Source organism: Molothrus aeneus, chromosome 2, assembly GCF_037042795.1.
Source record: "Molothrus aeneus isolate 106 chromosome 2, BPBGC_Maene_1.0, whole genome shotgun sequence".
NCBI classification, from domain to species: Eukaryota; Metazoa; Chordata; class Aves; order Passeriformes; family Icteridae; genus Molothrus; species Molothrus aeneus.
Genome location: NC_089647.1, coordinates 31,520,822 through 31,542,006, shown reverse-complemented (window position 1 = coordinate 31,542,006; position 21,185 = coordinate 31,520,822). Strand labels below are relative to the sequence as shown.

General features: G+C 41.7%; 1 protein-coding gene across 5 annotated transcripts in view; it reads left to right on the top strand.

Annotated features, from left to right (window-relative positions):
• TENM4 (teneurin transmembrane protein 4) overlaps positions 1-21,185 on the top strand; it is a 741,938-nt gene that overhangs the window by 128,906 nt on the left and 591,847 nt on the right. For 4 of the 5 annotated variants that reach the window (XM_066572312.1, XM_066572314.1, XM_066572313.1 and 1 more), the window contains exon 1: positions 13,569-13,690. The gene's annotated coding sequence lies outside the window, so the exon portion shown is untranslated. Of the gene's footprint in view, positions 1-6,189; positions 6,350-13,568; positions 13,691-21,185 lie in introns of those variants that run through there. The other variant, XM_066572311.1, reaches the window with a different exon arrangement.

Below are 21,185 nucleotides of genomic sequence, written 5' to 3'. Positions count from 1 at the left end.
CGTGCTCCATGCTGCCGCTGTGCAGAGCAGACAGCAGAAATGTCAGGTCTGGAGTTTGCAGAGCTGAAATTTCTCACCCCCCACCCCACCTCATTCCCCTTGCCAACACAAATGCCTGATTTAATTCCCTCTGGTTCTTTGTCACATTGATCTCGCCCTCGATTTCCCCCAGACCAAGACAGGAGGTGTCTCCCATCCACTTCTCAGGAACACCCCCCACCCTGCAATGAGACTTTACATAAGACATCGGATTTTAAAGCCTAGAGTAACTGCTGGGAAATAGAGGTGCAGCTAAGGCTTCAAAACAGTTTTGGTTTTAAGTGTAAGGTTTTAATATTATATTCCAGAGGCTATTTTAAACCAGGGCTGCTTTCCCTGAAACTCATCAGTAGATATGACAGAGGAACTGGGGCTTGTGCAGATGGTCGCAGTGCTGCCTACAAGTGAATCCCCACACAGATGCGCACTCAGACCCCTGCACACCAACACACAGCTGGGGGCTGCCCAGACACAGTTTCCACTCTTCTTTTGTTTGTCACACATCTTTCTGTTGCAGGATTCCTTTTTGGAATTCCTTTTACACAAGCTGAACAGAAATGCACTGCTATATCATATGGAAGAAATCATTTGACCACTTCTTCTTGACAGTTTTACACTTCTAAGATACTTGTGACTCTTCCCTCATCTTCTTTGCCTTTGGAAAAAGCAAAAACCTGCTGGAGATTAATTCAGGGGGAAGCTAATGTCCTTTACCTACACTTCCTTGAACTGCCTTAATACTGTTTGCAAAGCAACCAGATGACTTTGTCTCATCCTCACCTCATCTAGAGCTGCAGGGAGGCAAGTTTTTCCTCCAGCTTTCAACCTTTTGATGCCGGGATTTTCCATGCTGAGATACAGTAGGTGGGTAACAAGAAGATCCTATTAAAGTGAAATGAAGTAGCAAAAGGATTGCCAGCTGAGCAAATAAGAAACATATAGTACCTATCCATCCTTCCCTGCATTCATACTGCTCACTATGAGAAAGAAAAAAGAAAAAAAAAAGGTGATAAAGCAGGAAGTGCAACAGACAGCAAGAGCAGCGGTGACAAAGTCTTGATTTCAGAAGTAGAAAATGCATCATTGCTGCTAAAGACACAGCTCCTTTAATGAAGAGGCTGCTGCAATATCATCGCAACAACTAGCAACCCACATGTTAGATTACAACAGGTTGAGCCAGTGCACGCTCCCCTGTGCCACACTCTGAAAAAAATAAATCAAATGTCTGTACCTGAGGCTCCTTCATTTCCCATGCAGAGCTCTCCTCTAACGTATGCTTTTCATGGTACCTTTCTTTGCCAAGAAGGGGCTGAGAATGGCTTATTTACCTACTTACCTGACCTTGAGCTATGTGGCTTTTCTTTGAATAAATTAAACTGGCCGTTTCGAGTGATGCTTTCAGCCTCTCCAGTCTGGATCTAATTCTCAGAAGAGTTTTTGCTTAAAACCTGTTTTTCAAGTTTTCAACCAAGTATTGACTGCCTGCAAGATGCAGCTCTCTGAAAAGACCCTGGTGCCTATGGGTAAGGAAAAATATCCTATCTGGCTACCTTGCCTGCTTTTAGGCTTCCTATATACTTATGATAGACTAAGAGTAGAATGAGGGCTTGCTAAAACATGTCCTTGTCTTTTTCAGTTAATTGCCTTGCTTGTTTGCTGCTTGTGACTCTGGGATCAGATTTTCAGCTGCTGAGACTTTCTTTAAATCCACTGCTAGGAGATAGGTTTATTTTTTAATGCTATAATAGCATTCTTAATATTCCTGAGTGGATATACAAATTAGTTTTGCTTTGTGTGACTGATTCTGTCTTACAGGAAATGGTGGTAAATACTTGAAAAACTGTCATAGTTAGGAAGTTTGATTTTAGTCTCCAAAGCAGAGGAAAATCTTGATTTCAATTTTTGGCAAAGGGTGTTTTTGTCATGTATTTTCCATGATCTCAGAAGCAACAAAATTTCAGGGGCCAAACGCTCATTTGTATGAGCTAACTTATCTCTGAGGCAAGGAATTTTATGGTTCATCAGAAAAGCTGTCTGTTGTCATGGACATGGGGTGATTTTTTTCCCCTTGGGTGCCTAGGAGAAGAAATAAAAAAAACAAAACAGTGATACATAGAAAAACATGCTGAAATATCATGCAGAAAAGATGCCTTTTCTTTTTAGTACACTGTAGAAAGTTCTAAAGATGATGTCCCAGGCACATTAAAGCATAACATATATTAAATCTGGCACACAGCTAGAGTAAACTGTTGTTTCTCTTTTGTTTGGCTTCTCCCTATGCATTACCACTGTATTCAAGCATATTGTGTTTTTACATATGCATATTCTTGTGGAGTGGGGAGAGAGGAAACCATAAGGGTGGCAGAGACCAAAAAAACAGAGGTCCCTTTCATTGCTGGAGCTGTCATCAGGATCAGGGTGCAATACATATCATCAGAGTTCTCAGCAATGCTCAGGGAAGAAGTGAAGAGAAATATTCAATTCCAGGCCCTTCTTTGGAAATATTGGCTCACTATGTACTACCATGAATAGCTAGAACTAATTGTACACCATGCTGGGCTCTTCAGAACAATTCACTTCAAAATGGTCTCTGACTAGAGATCTGCACGCCTCAATCCAAATGATTTCAGGATAATTCTGTTGCAGGTCTGATGCACCTGAAATCAGAATTTGGACCTAAATAAAATAGCTGTTATTAAATTATTATTATCATCATTGCTATTATCTCTGTGTAAACAAAATACCACATACCATGACGAAACTGCTGCTTTTATCTCTCTTTGTAATGCTCCAAATCCTGTAATCTAATTGTTACACATCCTTGCTCAAAAGAAAGGCTCAAATATTAGCTTAAGGTTGTAATAGTAATTAGCACTGCAGAAGCTTAAGCTATCTGTGTAGATCACAGGATTTGCTTACCACATACTTTATCAGTAGGTTAGCTCGGGCACCTTATCATCTCACACTAGGAATCCTGAGTTCAGCTGATTTTTTAGGAGTCTGTCTGTTCTGAATGTTTGTTCTTTATCTCTTAGACTGTGGTTGAACATGCATCAAACACAGAAAGGAATGTAAGGGGTGAGGGAGCAGGAGAATGGGGAAAACCAAGTGTTCTGGCAGTGAAATGGTACTAAATAATACCAAAATGTACTTGAAAGAGGAGTGGCAGTAGGATCTGTATAATTGATGGTAGTACCAAGACAGAAGTAGGGTTTCATTCTCCACTGACAGAGCAAGGGTAGTAATTCACACCCAAACACTGCATCTGTCAGCTGAACACAGAGGTGAGCAGAGCAACTCCGCTGCCATATACACCAGGGAAATTCCAGCACCAGAGATTTGGAGACTGGATGCTCTGGCTTTGACACTGTGGCAAGTTTACTGTATGCCTTTACTGAGAGCATTTTAAATTGGACTTTTGAAATGCAATCCGGTTTGTCTTCTGGTGCCTCTGTTTATTAACTGTGGAGAGGGAATAATAAGGCTCATTCCATAAGATGTTTTCTGCTAGTGTCCTCTTTTTTGCTCTTGCCTTAATTTCAACATTCTGAAACAAGGTATAGGATTATAAGGATCCTTACTTTTAACAGAGTGGTTGTTTTTAAACTCTGAAGATAAAAGAGAAGGAAAATCCTAACTCAAGATATTAAGTTGAACCCTGTCCTTCAAGAACAACCAAGTCACTCTATAGACATCTTAAATCATTGATCCCTCCCCACAAAATCACACCCTCCCACTTTTGTTTTCTTCTCCCCTACAATAACACCATTTTCTCTCTGACCACAGCTCTTGGCAAGTCTTCCTTTCCATGTTTGTCTCTCCCTGTGCACACCTACTCCCTCTACAAAAGTCTCCTCTCTTCTGCTGGCTTGCCAGGTGCATTGTGTGAAGATCCAAGAAGTCACTCACAGGTAGCTGAGCTGGCTGGTTTGCATGTACTGACTGGCCAGCTGGCAGCCCAAGCCAAGCAATTAGCTAACGAGCTTATACCACAGCCTTTCACTCACACGAGCTGTGCTTTGTCTCACACGCCACTGATTTTCATAATATATGTAGGATATTTATATCTTTTAAGCTTTTACCTCTCTAGAGAAAGGGGTGAAATTAGCCACCAGGTTCAGAATACATTGCTGGGCACAGGATTGACAGATGGAGAGCCAGATGGACAGACAGCACTCCTATAAAAGCCTTATTTCCTTAGGAAAAGAGGCCGTTGGGTCTAAGCACTACTAGTACAGGGTTACAGGATGGATGGGGGGGGGATTATAACCCTCATTAACAGATGTCATGTGTCAGACACTCCTGCAGAGAGATGCAGAGGGAGAGTAAGGGAAGCACCTTATTTTGCTTTGCAGGTGTGAGTTTCAGTCCTGTTCTGACTCAAGTAAACTCACAGCAGACTGGCATAGCTACACATTCAAAAGGGAAAAGGAAAGGAAGGCAGATTTGTCACTAGCCCCATTAGTCCTTTGCGGATTGTCATTTAAAGGCATTCATGTGGCCTTTCCTAATCTCACCCAACAAGCTCATGAAAGATTTTCTGATGTTTTCTTTACCCAGCCCAAGAGGGTAAATGAAGTAGCATATTAAGATTGTAGTCCCTTACCCTGAAAATTATTTGAACCCATCCTCTGGCCCAGCTGCACTCTGAAAATGGCTGGATCAGGCATGATCAGGTCTAACAGGCTACATAGTCTATATCTGGGGATTTCAAATAGGAAAAAAGGCCAGTTTTAAATGTACTGCTTACTGAATCTTAAAACCCAGCACTTAACCTCATTTTCTAAATCTGTAGTCACTAAATATGAAAATGCTACAGCAAAAATTCATAGACACACAGAACAGCTTGGATTGGAAGGGATCTTAAAGATCATCTAGTTCCAACCCTGGTTCCATGGGCAGGGTATTTAATCTCTGCAACCCTTCTCTGGGGTTTAGTAGTAGTGGTGCACTAGCACAGGTTTTGGACTGGTCCTTGTTAGACTCATGACTGAGTAACAGTCTATAGGATCAACCACCTGTTTTATTTCGCCATTTTTTACCACTAGATAGAAATTTTTGTAGCATCCTTCCTTTGTAGTATCCTCAGCACCACAGTGAGCTACCATGTGAGGTGGGGAATGTAAAGGAAGTAAAAGGTAAAATACCTTAATTGGGAGGCTTATCATGTGCAGAGTTGATATATGAACAAAATCTGGCCCCAGAGGTTATGGAATTCCTGCCAGGACAGTGGATGGAAACCCTTGGTTGAACCCAATTTCCTGCTTGAAGAGCTGTTGCTCAGCAAGCATGCTTTGAGTTGTCCTCACTGATGGATTCATCTGAAGCCTGGATGTTGGGTTGTGGATGCTCACTGCAACACGGGCAGTCCTGAAATGGAGAGAATAAAAAGTTTCAGAAAGTAATGTCAATTACTGCATTTTAGAAAGCAATTGTGTTGCTCCCAGTTTTATTTAAATTTGTAGGATAGCTGTGAAAACATCTCATTATTTTAATGCTGTGCATAAAGTTATCATAGCCAAGGGTAACTAGTACAATAAAATAAGCACAGATGCTGCTGGAGCTTTTCAGAACAACTTTCACTCCACACTTTCCAGTAATATGATGCACCTTCAGTACTGAAAGCTTTGTAATCAATCCTTTTACTTTTCTTTCACTACAGAAGTTCCTCTTAAAAAAACACCAGATCTAATCTTCAAAAATATTTGCTGACTTCTGAAACATGTTCTCATGCCTCTGAGTTTGAAGTTACAGTGGAATATTTATTATGTAGGATGGCAATCCAAATAATCTTATTTTATCTGAAAGTATATAAAGGTCGTATCAAAATTTCATTGGAGTTCTGTCCGAGGAAAAAGAAGTTGCTTGCTTATGAAATTCTGTTATAAATGCATTTAACATCTGGTCCTGCAAATGTACATGATTGTTTCTTTGTGACTCCTTGCAATGAATAAAGGCAAGAGATGTGAGTAGAGATGTGCAGGATTAGATCCCTTACTTTATGTAATTTTTTTTGCTATGGCATTTCAATGATAAAAGACCAATTTCTGCCCTTGCTTAACCTCCAGCAACCCCACTGATTTCCTTGTTCATTCCAGATTGTAATGAATGACTTTACACACTGGAGCCTTTTTATTCTTTCCCTTCCAGATTGAGTGTCTCAGCCCAGACAATGGGCCCCTGCCTCCAGGAGTGTGCAACTGAAATAAATCCACGGACTTGAGCAGCCGTGCTCCATCGCGACCGCAAGCCGAAGCTGAATTCTGACACACAAACTTCCATGGAACATAAGCCAGGGGAGAGCATACAGGTGAGCAGCATTTTTAACTCCTTAGCATGGCTTGTGTTCATAATAGCCCTGACTCATGGGTTATACACATAGGGTATGTATTAAATATCACTGTACTTGCACCACGTGTGTCTAATTGAGATAATTATGGCTGTTGGAGTGCTGGTGGGACTTGCAGTCTTTAATGCACTTATCCCCACAACATCTAATAAAGCAAGGAAGTCTTTTTATCTGTATATTATACAAAGGAAACTGAAGCCTAGACAGTTTTTTTTTGCTATGCCAGGGAACTGAATCTGGGTTTTCCAAGCTGAAAGCTAGCACTCAGTCTGTTGGTCTGTCTTGAAATAAGCAGTACAAATAGCACAGAGAACAGCGCTTCTTGTAAATTGGGGATACTGAACTATTTCACTGTGATACGTCAGACATGATAAATTGCTACCGTTAAATAAAGTGTTAGGGAATTGTCACGTAGCTATGGAGAGGCCACGCTGTTATTAAGGATGCAAAAGGCATCTATTTCAGCTTATTCTTCCATATCCATATTGACTCTGAAGTGCAAACAATAATGAAAACTAAATTTTGCCAGTAAACTAACACAATTTATCTGGAGGACAGTGTAGAAAGTGGGAGCAGAGCTCGATCCTTCCCTGCTTGTGAGTGGTGACGTGTCAGCTGATGAAGGCAGCCCAGGCAGAAGGCAGAGAATATTCATTTACTGTTCTGGTGAGGATTCAGTGAGACAAGCTGGAGGTTGAGTCCTAAAAAACTAACAAGGATTGGAAATGTGTATCAGAACCAGTCACTGTGCTCAGATCTGCTGTGTCAATACCACAAGATCATCATTTTCTCTGTTGTCATACAATAATGTGGGTACTTTGCCATCTCAGAAGTCAATGGTTGGTTCAACACATGAAAAGGAGGTGCCAGAAGTGAAGGTGTTGGGGAAGTGGGGGCTTTATTCTGCTGGCTCAGACATTATTCTCTAAAGGGCAGAGATGTCTCCAGATCTATTTCTTTAGTAAGACCAAGTCTCTCTGTGATTGAAATAACTGGCTTTTTATTTCCCAAGAGCATCTAACATGTGAATGGGACTATTATTATGAATTTTGTTATTGCACAGGCATAAATCTGGAGTGATCACAAAGTTAGTCAAGATACATGGCTTTATTGGAGAATTCAAAAATATCACACATGCGTCTAAACCAGAAGATTTCATCAGAAAAAAAAGTCTTTTTCATGAGGTTATGTCTTGAATATGGCTGTAGATTGGCCTTCTAAGTTTTATTTGGTATTGTTTGATATGCTGCAGTATTTCATTGTAATTTAATGGCAATTCCTATTCACACAGCTATTCTAAATAGGTTCTTATACGTACCTATTACCTTGGTAGTCAGGTTTCTATATCAAATCCTGAACATTCCATTATTATTAAAAGTATAAAATCTATCTATTCCATCTGCTTTGTACAGTAAGGTGAACAAAATTGGATGTAAAGTCACAGTATGGTAACAGGGTAATTATTTTTTGGAGTTTCTTCTAATATACTTATGGTCAATTGTATTGAAGATGTATTATATCACAGTTGTTCATGGCTGTTTTATCATGTGTTGTGAATTGAGAAATATTTTATCCTATCCCTGGATTTAAAAAAGCATGCTTAAGATTTTTAGAGAGGAAAATATGTCTTTGAAAAGGTGTAATTTGATCCTCTGAGCAATGTATACAATTCTTGACATGATCTACACCTTCTTGATGAAGATCTTTCTTCTTCCTAAGACATCACTGGAATTTCTGGGGATAAGAGAGACCTTATTCTACTTCAGTAGACTGAACAAATCAGCATCACATTTGAAGTTCACTTTATATGGTACATACAGTATGTTTACACAATCCCAAAATCCTTACTTCAAGAACAATTGTCTTCCATGGAAGTGACCTGCTGAAATGTTTTCCTTAGCATAATAAAAGAAAAGGAAAAAAAAAAAGGAAAAAAGGACATATTTACAGAGTTAAAATATAAACAATACACAGGGAAATAGAATGTAATAGGCTTAGGGAAAGGAGAATACAGACCTATATGCTTACAGTACCTTCCACCTAATTGCCTATAAAGAATTGTCTTGTGCATATTACCCACATCAGAGCATGGTCTATAAGCCTGGGTGTCAGCTGCAGAGCTCAGCTGCTGTTTGTAAATGGTATTAACTGTGCTCTTGGTTTTTCTGTGCTTAACTGTATATAGTTTTGTTTTATTGGCACTGTACTGTAAGCATATTCTGCACTATGCAAATATAAGAGCTGAGAAGCATATGGGCCGAATCCTGCAACATTCACTCAGGCAAATGGCCAATTCACTTGATGGGAACTTTTCCTGAGTAAGCAGTCGGAGCAGACTCTCAGCTCCATCGTATGCCTCGGCTTGTTTTCAGGTATGACAACAGATATTGGTGCTTTGCAAGGAAGGAAAGGAAGGGTGTAAGACCCAGTACTGAGGGTAGAGGGGCTTAGCTCTGTTCTTCTCAAGAATTAAGATCTACTGAGATGCTACAAAGGCACAGTCAGCATAGAATGATCCTCTCCAGCCTTTAGCAGCCTGTTAAAAAATCTGCTAATAAAAGGAAAGACCCTTACAAAAGGAAAGAGTCTTCAGGATGAGAGGAAAGGGCCTCAAGTTGTGCCAGGGGAGGTTTAGGCTGGATATTAGGAAAAGTTTCTTCACTGAAATGTGACCAGATATGGGAACAAGCTGCCCAGGGAAGTAGGGGAAATCGCCATCTTCAGAAGTGTTCAAAAGACTTGTGGATGTGGCACTTGAGGACATGTTTTACTGATGGACTTGACAGTGCTGGGTCAACAGTTGGGCTGTTCCAGTCTTAGTAATTCTGTGACTGAATACGTGATAGCATTTCTCTGTCCCCAGTCTGGACATCTCATGGTACCAGTAGTGGAAACATCTCTCTAGTCAATGCAGATGGATTTAAGCTGCAGGAATTCATGGAGTGAAGAGAAAGGGAAGGGAAATCCTGCTTTTGATAAAGAGGACCAGTGATTTCTGCTCCAGCACCTTGTTCAAGAGCTTTGTCAGAGAGACATAATTCAAAGTGGGAACTTCAGGATTCAGCTCTGCATCCAGCTCTGTTTCAGCCCTGCCATCTATCATACAGGAATGGGGTTTCACCCTTTAACTGTGTAGGTGGCTAAAAGCTCTGTCCCGTTTCCTGATCTCTATATATTACATAGTCCAAGCTGTGGTGACAAGCAATATGTGTGGACTTCAGGTCCAAGACCTACAAAAGCTCACACAGGTGCTTTTCTTAATTGACTCCAATTTTGTCTACACTGCCCCTCACAGCTTGATATGTATCAGAGAAGCTGGATTTGATCTAGCTACCATGGGAACCAGTGCAGCACTGATGCTGTTGCACACATTTCAGCATGATCCCCACACAGACCCTGGTTACCCACTTGGGGCTGCTAAAATGTGTTGAGCACTGAGCTGTGTGTTCCCAGTGCTAATGTCATCCCTAATAGCTACCCTGATATTAGCAGTGGTACCCATATTTTTCTTTCTCTTGCAGACATTTCTTTCAGCAGTGCCTGACTGGAAACTTAAGCTGCAGCCCTTACTCATGTTCCTCATCCTCATCCTCATGCACCTTTTAAACAAAATTGCTAATTCAAATAGAGGCTTAAAGGTCAAACACTCCAGACCTGGTTTTGCAAACCTTCTTGTACATGACTTCTCCCCTTGTATTTAAAAAAAAAAAAATTCTCATCAGGAAATGTTGGCAAAAAGGGTTTAATTACAGAAATCATTTTGCACCCTATGGAGAAAGCATGAAGAATGGCATATTTCCACATTTGAATTGCACATTCATCAAGAAAAGAGTGATTTCCCCTTAAGAATTTTCTGGAGGAGTAGAAAAGAGCATTGAACCCTGGGGTGTGTATTTTATAGTCTCTGAAAGGCAAATGGTTTCACTTCCATTGATTAAAATACATAGGTTTTCCCTCTGGATTATTCTCCTGGATGTAGGAAAAAAATTAAAATCTTTAGTAGTGGCTGTCAAGTAGTGCAGCCCCTCAGGAGATGTCTCCACTAAGGCAAAAGGGCTCACCAAACCAACTGCTGCTGAACTTGGCCAGCAAGAAGCCTTTGACCACCAGATGTTGCTTTTTTTGCTTGATGAATGGGGACTTTACAAAATGTGTTTTCATTGTTTCGTTGGAGAGAATGTCAACATGGAAACACAAACCGGCATTGGGAACATCAGGTGCCAGTCGGAGTGGCAGCTCCAGGACTTGCTGTCCTTGCTCTCTGGCACACAAGGTCTAACAGGCATTAGTCTTGTCATTCACCTTCTTGTCCAAGAGATGTGGCTTCTTTACAAACTCTTCCAAACCCTTCATGGAGGAAAACTTGGCTCAATAGTCACTGTTGTCAAGGAGCAAAGTGCAAATTGCTGGGGCGCAGGACCCAGGCACAATGTTGCAGGCTGATGAACACTGATACTTTGAATGTACATCTTCATAAAATATGCTCCAAATTGTTATGCAGCACACTTCTGTGACCACAGTAATTCACTGTGAATTGAAGCAGGAGCAGGATTTTCCTAAGCAAAGTCACTTTTTTCCATTAAATTACTATTGTTCTTTTTTTTACCAGGAGCATTATTGTCTAGTTCGGTTAAAAGAAAAAGGCCAATTACACAAACAGTGCTGACCTGTTAAACTTGAATTCACCAGCCAGAATTCAAATAAACACCATTCTACTCCCCACTTGAGTTCACTGATTTTTTTTCTTAATAATGTCACTTGAGTTTAAAAAAAAACAAAAAAAATGTCTGAGGTGAATGGGTATATCAACTAAGTGTTTCAAAACCACAGGAAAGTAATGCAAACTGTAAGAGCACTAAGAACAAGAAAAAGAAAAAGTTATATGTAATTGGAAGAGAAGATGTTCCATTTCCTTTCGAAAATCAAATGCAAACTGCTCATGTGACTGATTTAGTATTGAACAAGAGAGGAAAAATTGCTTCTTGGCATTTAAATGGAAATGTTTCTTGTTCTGAAATTTTGGAAGCTTGCATACTGTATGATTTTTGAAAGGCTTATACAATTACCATTGAATTTGGATGAGGTCTATTCCTAACAATATATATATTTCTCAGTTAAACTTTTTCCTTCCGGAGACCTAAATTACCTTTGTCTAGAGTCTAGATTCCTGATGTGGAATATATTCCAGAGGTAATAAGGCCAATGCAAATATATTTCATTTTTAATATGTATGTCTGAAAAAAAACAGTGAACAGCAGCAGCTGTTTTGGAATGCAGACCTTTATGTCGAGGACTCTGCTGTTTTAGGATGATCTGATTTGCTGTGCACCTTTTTACTGAGATTTCTGGATTTGGAATAAAACACATATCTTACCTCTTGCTTTCCACAAAGGCTAGAAATTTTAGGACAGAAGAAAAAGGCAGACCACAGCAGACTTGCACCTGGCTGATTTAAAGGTATGCCATGAAGAGGATGATTCCCATGTAGCTCAAAGCACTGCAGGAAGTACTGCAGTCCATTATGTTCAGCACTCCTCTTACAATGCAGTTTTAGGGCTGAATCCAGTGTCACTCCAAGATTTGTGATGTCAACACAAATCCTGTTGCTGAAAAGTTTTGTAAGAGTAAATTTTGAGGAGGGACTCGAAAGAGAAAAATGTGATTATTTGGTGAATGAGAAAATGATAGGCTGAGTGTAAATGGCAATGGGTGATATAGGCTGACAGGGATGTTATTGAGGACATGCCCAAGGTCAGGCAGTGAAGCAGTAGCAGGGCCTGACACTTAGCAACACTGTAACCCTCTCTTTCTTCAGAGCATGTTGAATAGCAGCATTAAACAGACCTAAATTCTTGTCACTGCTGTTAAAAATTATTAAAAAACAGATAAAACCAAACAAATTCCCCCCCCAAAGAAATAAAAGGCAGAAACCGGTAGCATTGATCTTCTTTCTGAGAATTTGATTTTAATTATCAAACAGCACAATTCTGTAAAATAAGTTAAAAAATAGTAATTGATAATGATAGTAATGTCATCTCCTGACACCATTGTGGATGATGCCCCCTGACCCCAAAAGCAAGACATTATGCAAGCTGCCTAACTAGAGGCACAGGAGAAACAGAGGTTTCCTCCTCCTTACGATCTGTGCTGAAACTAGAGCCCACCTGACCCCAAGAAGAGAGGGAGTTTCACCATAGCCAGGCCATGAAGGCACCACCTGAGGCAGATCTCCACTTCTTGCCTCCATCCTGATCCCCACTCCATTCTCATGCTAAAGCCAATGCTATTCCGACCCATTCCCATGCCTAATCCATGCCCAAGACCAACCCGTTCCTATCATACCCAAGCACGTCCTCTCCTGTCCTATTACCTTCTCATTCTCATGTCCACACTTGATCCATGTCCTCACCATGCCCATACATCTGTCCATGACCACATCATGTCCATCCCCTCCCCATAGCCCCGTCCATCCTCTCCCCATGCCATGCATGCCTATGTGCATGCCCAAATCTCCTTCATGCCCATGCCATCCCGGGCCCTTCTCCCAATGCCCATGCCTATGTCTGTTTCCTCCCCGATCCATGCCTCTGCCATGACTGCATCCTGCCCATGCCTGTGCCTATTCCCTTCTCATGCCAATGTCTGTGTTCTCCCCACGCCCGTGTCTATGTACATCCCTGGCCCACGTCTATTCTGTGATCGTGGCCATGCCCATGTCTGTATTTCCTCAGCCCCACGTCCCTGCCGTGCCCGTGTCTGTGTCCTCCTGCCCAGCCCCACGCCTCTGCCATGTCCATGCCCATGCCACCCCACGCCTGTTCCCACCCCATGCCCCTCTCCACGCATCCGCAGGCCGTGTCCGAGTTGTTCCCACGCCGCTGGGGTGGGCAGCCGCCAGCCGCATGTGCGCCTGTCATTCCAGCCGGGAGCGCCGGCTCCTGCCTCCCATTCATGTAACCTGTGTGTGTCTCTCTTTCTCTCTGTGTGTAACAGCGAGAGGGAGAGAGCGAGCGAGGCACGGAGAGAGGGAGGAGGAGGGGGGAAGCTTTAAATAAAGCCTTTGGATTGCAGCTGCTTATTTTGGGCAGTCCTACCAGGACGATTCCTGTCAGGAAAGAAGCTGGACCAGACGTTGTTCTTTTTTTTTTTTTTTTTAATTTATTTTGATTTTGATTTTTGGGGGTGGCAGCGGTGTATGTCTGAGCTGCCTGCGGAGATGAGCTCCGGTGCCTGCCTGTAGTTTCCACTTTGGGATCGCTGGACACAGAAGTGGCATTTCGGTGGGGGGAAGCTGCAGACATGGTAAGCTTCGCTTTTCCTCTGGAAAGTGTATTTATGCCATAGACCCTTCTTGAATTTTCCCTTCCCCCTTCCCTCTTCCTACCAAACAGCCAGGCACACAGGCTGGGGCTGGGGCGAAGCTCCCTGAATCTCTGGCTTTCCCTCCCCAGCATCCATCCTTCCCTCCTGCCCAGCTCCCTGCCCTCCCCTCGCACAGTTTGCAGCAATTCGGAGGGAGGCTAAGATGCTGCGAGAAGCTTCGGGCTGGGGCCGGGGGGGATCAGGAAGCCCCAGACTGCCAAAACCTTGCTTAGGGTATGTTTGGAGTGGATTCTCCCATCCAACCTTCCCCCTCCCCGACCCTTCCCTCTGCACCCCGAGCGGTGCGGCTGTACGGGGGGAAGGCAGCAGTGCAGATTGGGAGGCACTGGAGCAAGGATGCAGCTTTAAGATCAATCGGTGTTATTTATGTAATAACATAAAAGCAGGGAGGAAAGGAAGCAGAAAAAAATAGAATAAGAAAGAAGTGCCTTGGTATTTGTCAGCCCACAAGGCTCCTTCGGCTCTGAGTCCCCCATACTCGTGTCCTGCTGCAGGGTGGTGCGTGGTGGGAGAGTGTGTGTGTGTGTGTATGTTTACATTTGGATCCGTTTTAGAATCGGGGGTGAGGAGGGGGTCTCCCATTTTCCAAGGAAGGTGGGTTTGCCTCCAACAAAAAGCAAAAAAAAAAAAAAAAAGAAATGCGCCTGACTGCAAGTTGAGTGACAAGTCTGTTTCTTAGGCATTAAATGTTAAAGCCCTGCTTCCAGCCATGCCCTGGCAGGATTAAAAGATCGCCCAAATAGTGTGGTGTTGGAGAAATGATGCTGGAGTGCCTGGAAGAAATGCAGTGGTTCAGACTCGTGCTTGTATTCTCAGCAATTTGCATTCTCAAATACAAATTTGGGCTGTTGAACATGAAACCAGGCTGCTACCAAAGGGCATTTATTTCCTGGGATTTGTTTTGATTGAAAATATAGTGTAAAATATCTGGGATATTTTACTTCAAAAGAAGTGGTAGTTAAGAAATTTCTAAATCTTTAAAAAATAATAATTAGCTCCCCCCAAAACTCTAGAAGTATTCACAAGGCAGTATTTATTTACTTTCTTATCATGACCACACTTAGAAATTCACAGTGGTTACAACCATGTAAGCACATGATTTGAAAACAAAAACAAAATGAAACAAAACAAACTAACAAAAAAGAATCCCAAAACCAAAACCCAGCCAAAAAAACATATTTATGCCACTATGTTTTTTTATGGGATATATAGTCCGAAATACATTTTTCATACAGCCAAAACAGAAATTACTAAATGCTCATTGAATAGATGGATAAGACCTTTCTGCATCTTGAATGCATTTTCTCATGATTTTTCCTGGAAAGTTCAATTTCTTATGATTTAAAAATAATAAATAAAGAAGGCAATACACCAAACTCCTAAATCAAACTAAAAATTAGTCTCTCCACCTCAACCCTATCTTCCTTCTTAACTTTTTGCAGTGAAGCCTCACCTGTACAGTCGCGTCTTTTTCTTTTTTTTTTCTCCCCCGAGAAAAGTTCCAGGTGAAGGGGGGGCCATAAAATAAGAAAATGAGAGCAAGTCTTTGAAGTTTGAAGTTGTCTGTGTGCTTTTTATAGGTAAACTTCTGCTTTAGTCTGGCAAGTTGTTTGCGTGCTGCTCTCTACTCTGGGGCGCCAGAGCTGGGTAGGGGAAATTGGCAGCTCCCAGCCTATCCCAATCCCATTTCTTTTGCCTTCGCTGACCCTAATAAAATTGCCTACTAGTAGTGTAGTCCCTCCTCTCCTATGGAAAGTGCTCTGCTCCCAACATGTGCACCATATGTGCCTGCAACACCCAAGGCTTAGCATACATTCACCTAGAGCATGCCAGCAGTCCGTGTATGCCACCCGCACTCTGGCTCTGGCAGGAGCCGGGGATTGGCCGTCAGGAACCCCAGCCTCTCCCCTGGTAGCTGGGGGAGGCTGGGGCTGAGCCAGTGATTTGTATTTAATTTATTTCATTGGCCTCTTCAGAGCCAGGCGCCTCCCACCTAGTGCCTCTGCCTGTAGCACTTTTATGGGCTTGGGTGGAAAAAACAAGGAGTATGTGTGTATATATATATATATAGATATAGATATATATATCTATATCTATATCTATATATGTATATCTAGTGCAGTGGGGGGGGGCATAAAGGGAGGAAGACGCATCTCTTGCACAGTTTTGCAGTGAGGCAGGACTTCAGAGCAGCTCACTCGGCTCTGCCTGTGTTACAAGGCTGAAGGAATTTGCTCATTTGTGGCCATTGCGAGCTGCCCGTCCTTGCAAAATTCCCAGCTCCCAGACTCTGCCACGCTGCTGGATCAGTCCTTGCTGAAGTGGGCTGGTTTGTAGCCAGGAGAATTATTTGCTGCCATGATCCCTTGAGAATGCAATCCCCAAGTCAGTGCATGGCCAAAGAAAAGTAGGTTCTGTGCTAGTTTGCAGCCAGTCTGGAGGCAGAGAGGGGACCGACAGTGAGGTCTCGGTGTGTGGCCGGGCATTTCCCAGGCACCTGAAAATGTAACCTGTGTTGCACTTTCTTTGGGAGCAGGACCACTGCTCTGCACCCACCATCCTGGGAAGGGGGTCTGCACACACAACTGGGGCAGGGAAGGAGGGGAGCTGCCTTTGCAGACAACCTGTTTTACTTTTTTCCCCTTTTTCCCCCTCAAAAAAGAATCACCAAGATTGGGAATTACTGCCGCTGCTCTGAGATGCACTATATCTTTACAGGGACTCTGCCTCTGTGCCTCAGCCTCCTTTCTCATACATACACACATGAATGTGTTCACATCTTGACAAGGGGAGATTTTCAATTAATCTGTTATTTATATGTGTGACCTGGAGAAGAAATGTGATATTTTGGTGAAGAAAGAGGGTCATTAATATGGAAAAATGTTCTCAGATTGTTCTTTGGCAAGGAAAGGGGTAAGAGGCAAAAGGAGATGCAGAAGTTTACTTCATAGTTTCCTTTTCTTATTAGCAAAGGGTCCTGGTTTAGAAAGGCTTTTCTGGGGAGATTTTGCCTTCTCTAATTTTAAAGGATAGGAAAAAATCATGGAGAGATGAGGGTAAAACTGCTCATCTGGTTTTCACTGGTGGGGGGGAGATAGTCCCCCCTCCCCCTGATTTAATTTACTGCATGGATGGAAAAAGAGAGACATCTCTCTAATTTCAGTGGGTCTGCAGAAGAAGTGAGATTTGGGCTGAGAAGACTGCAATTTTAAGTCCATGTAGCTTAATTTAAGTCCATGTAGCTTAATTATTTTCCTTGACTCATTTAAAATAGATGCTTTCCTTTTATTTTGGTGAGCAGATAGTATGCTGGCAAGGGAAAATGTATTTTTGTTTTACAAAGTGATTTTTTTATTTTATTTTATTTTATTTTATTGGTTTCCTGGAGTGCATAATAACGAAATGCTATTTCATTCTGTCTACAACATGCACACTATTCCAATTAAAAACCTACTCTGATTATTTTTAACCTGGTAGTTTGCCATTTCTCTGCTCAGGAGAATAAAATATTGAGTTCTTGCACTTTAAAATAGCTGAGATGCTTAAGCAGAACTACCTTTTCCCTGGGAAAGTCATTTCCAGGTCTGTTGAGTTCCCGCTTCAATGGTTCATTTTCTGACAGAATCACATCTTTACAAGAAGAAGAACTATGATCTTATGTAACTTGATGTTTCCAGATCAAAAGTTACAAATATTGCAGTAATACCATGAAGAGAGAGATTTGACAGGAGGAATGTTGCATGGCATACTTATTATTAGGATTTCAAATCAAGGCGGTTTTAAAAATTTATGGAGGAGAAAAGCAGAATTAAAAAAAAATGAATAAACAAAACCTTGCTAGTTTGATATCTTTAACATCACTTTTCCCTTTTATCTTAACTGTGTAGACAGTTGAGATTTTATTTTTTCTTTCCTTAAAGCAAACTCTAGTGTTTAAAAAATGTGTAGTTGTAATTTCCAGAGATGAAGGAGCTTGAAATTTGCTCTCTCTCAGATTTGATTCAAAGAAATGAAACCCTGTAAATCAATGTCAATTCAGATTTAAAGACTGGCTGTTACCTGCCCTGTTACAAGGTCCATCAGCATAGCTTATTGTAACTAAAAGCTAAAATACTCCGTTTCTGCTTTGAACTGACAAATTGGCGTTGTTGGGTGCTTTGACAGAGTAACTTGCACCACTTGCTAGTGAATTGGGTATTCATGGATTCTTGACCGATATGTTTCAGAGAAAAAAGTCCTATAATGTAACACTTTTTGAAAGCATAAGTATATATGTGCATTTCCTCTTTGCTCTAGATTAAAAGGAAAAAGATCATGGAGAGATTTATATCTTAATTATGTCAGTCTAACATGAGGAGTGGTGCTGTAGCGTGGCTATAGGACTTACAGTAGTCAGGAATAAATGTACAATTTTCATTCTTCTGTGCTGTTTCACCCTCGATTCCCTTGATAGATAAATAATTTTGTTAGAAACATATAACATTTTTTTTTTTGCCAGCTGTTCTACTCTCCCTGGAGCATCTGTAGAGACAGAGTTGAAATGTGAGTAGGAGGGCATGTTTCTTTGTCTGTGTGCAGTGACAAACACTTCTTACAGAAAGTTCAAATTTTGGAAAGTTTAAGCCTTACTCATGAAAATCCTTTTGCCTTTATACCAAATTGCTTGGAATGGAGCTGTTTGTGCTGTAGGGGGATTCAAACTTCATTGAATGTTGCCCTGCTGGGTATCAGCAGAGGTGATCTTTTGAATGTGAAGATGTCCGTGAAAGCAGGCACAGATTTCTCTGTTCTTCCAGTGTGTTGGCAGCAAGAAGAAGGAAAGCACATTATGAAACTAATTAGGGCTGACAGATAAGTTTCCTTTTCCAAGTTAGAGTTGCTTTCTAGGATGTGACACAATCCTTGTTCTTTTTTTTTGAGTGGGGGGAAGAAGGAAGAAGGAGAGAGGAGTTGCTGATGGTCGGTTTAGGTGGAGGAGCTCACTGAAGTGCATTTATTTATCAGTTCATTTAAATGGGCATGGCTCAGTGAGATTTCACCGATATCTCCACATTTTAGTGAAGTAGCAGTTGCTGTGGTCTAGGATAAGCACTGCAGTCCAGAACGCTGCTCCACTGCCCTAATCACTGCTAGGCACTGGTGGCAGATGTGCTACCCCAGCAGCAACAGCAAACATGAAAGCAGGAGATGTCTCACTCCCCATTAATTTAGGTCTTGTGATTATTCAGTGCAGTTTTCTCTTTAGGCACTGAGTAGAAGCTGTATCACTTGCCTGCACAGGTGTTTGCACACACTGAGCCTTCAAAGTATTCTGGAGATTCATTAGTTATACAGTAAAAAGTTAGAAACAGAAGATTAAATCCTATTTTTCTATTTTAGTCTAACCCTGCATCATGTATGCAATAAGGGCTCATAGGCTTTGTTCTCAACCCCTCAAACTCCAAAATGTGTACTGTAAGTCTTAAAATTGCTTTTTAAAAATCCAGTCTGGGCCTGTTTGTTCTGGGAAATATTTGGTCTATTCATAAGATCAATCTTGGTTTTCTATATCAGGAGCTGCACCCAATGAACCTTATGGATCCCTTCCAACTCAGGATATTCTATGATCCTATGATATCATGCTGTGTGGAGTATAAGAGAAGTCAGGATTCATTTCCTAGGCAGCAGCATCTTCAAGCACTGTCTGTTCACATAAGAGCAAAGTCCTGGAGGCCCGACATTCATAAACAATTTCTTCCACTGGGTCATCTGGACTTACATGGGTCAGTCTTACAAATGAACTGAACACCCAAATTTTATAATGGAAGGTTTTCAATATTCTGCTAATTCCTTTTGAAGTGCCTCCATGTCTTTGGATGCTGAAAACCATTTCATCCTTATCTCTGTAACATAAAGAAGAATAGGAAGGGAGAGTTTGGTTAGCCAAAAAGCTTTTAGAAGTGACTGCCAGAAGTGGTTGGAAAAACTGACAGAGCATGAGAGACACTGGAATTTGCTTTCTGCCTGTTGATACAAACAGCATTAGGTGGTTGGGCTGTGGGCAGCACAGATCCTGTCAGTTTGGAACAAGCAAATGCTTCTATTTCTAGAAAATTGCCCTTTGGGCAGCTGGGTTTAAGGTGTGATCAGCCTTTTGGCACAGATTTTTGTTCTAGAAAGCAGAGAACCATTTCAAGAGCCAACTGGCCGATGTGTTCCCGCAGACAGAGCCGTGATCAGGGATTATTTATGGTGTTTCCTTACGGTGGTGCTAAAACAATGCAAAGTTCACACAGCCTTTAATTGCTTCTTGACACTTCAGCAGATCAGCCTCTGAGCTGTCAAGATGATGATCCATACGCTGCAACACACTCTGACACAATTTTGAAATGTTGAGTTGAATGGACTTGCCCAGCATTGCCCACAGTCCTGGGGCATCACTTGGCTACCTTAAACTGAAACACATTTATCCTCATTCTACAATCCTCTGCTTAGTGAGTACAAACCTCCCAGCTCTGCAGCGGGTGAGACAGGGATTGTAAACCTCCTCTTCTTCTCCCCATTCTCACTGCTTCATCTCCAGGCCAGCTTGGGTAAAACACTGTCTTGTAAATAATGACTGTTTCATTATTCAGACACTTGAATAAGGCAACTTTCATTGTGATTTTTACTTAAATTACGGGTCTCCAATATATACTTTTAAATCATATTATTGGTCTGTTAGTCTCATTTTTGTTGATTTCTTTGGCTTTATGGAGTCATCCAAGAGATAGTAGCTTTGTGACATTGCCTCATTTTTGTCACTCTCTGTGTGTCAATGGCTTAGTTTAACAGAGTACTCTGCTCCTCTAAACAGATCTCTCAGTCCATCCCACTCAGCCTAGTCTTCTCCTCATGCCCTGCCTCATCCAGCTCCTTTCTACAATCCTGTTTTCACCTCTCTAACCCCTGCTCTCCAAGTCTCTCATCCCAACTTCATTCAGTTCCTACCAGCTTGAGGTCATGCCAAGAACCAGAGAGCATCTCTGATTGCAGTTCTGACACTTGAATACAGACCTGGCACTTCCCATAGCATAAAACATCTTGTCTTGTCATACACAGGTAGAAATGTAAGTGATGGAAGCTGGCAAATATGTACAAATGCACCCAGGAGCATGTAGCAACGGTGTTTTTATCAGAGATGCCTAAACTTGGCTTAATTCAAACAGGCACAAAACTCATTAGAAGAAAAACAGTTCTCTCCCAGGCAAATTTCAAGTCCTTCCTCTAAAGTCCTAAAAATCCCAGAGGAGGTTTCAGAAAGAAAGCTAAAGCCTTTTTATTTTTTTAACGTTAGTAAAACAACATATTTTTCCTTAGCCTTATTCTCAGAATCTGCTGAACTGTTTTGACTGAAATTTTCCAAAAAACTTCAGCCTGAGGCAGACAGCTGGCA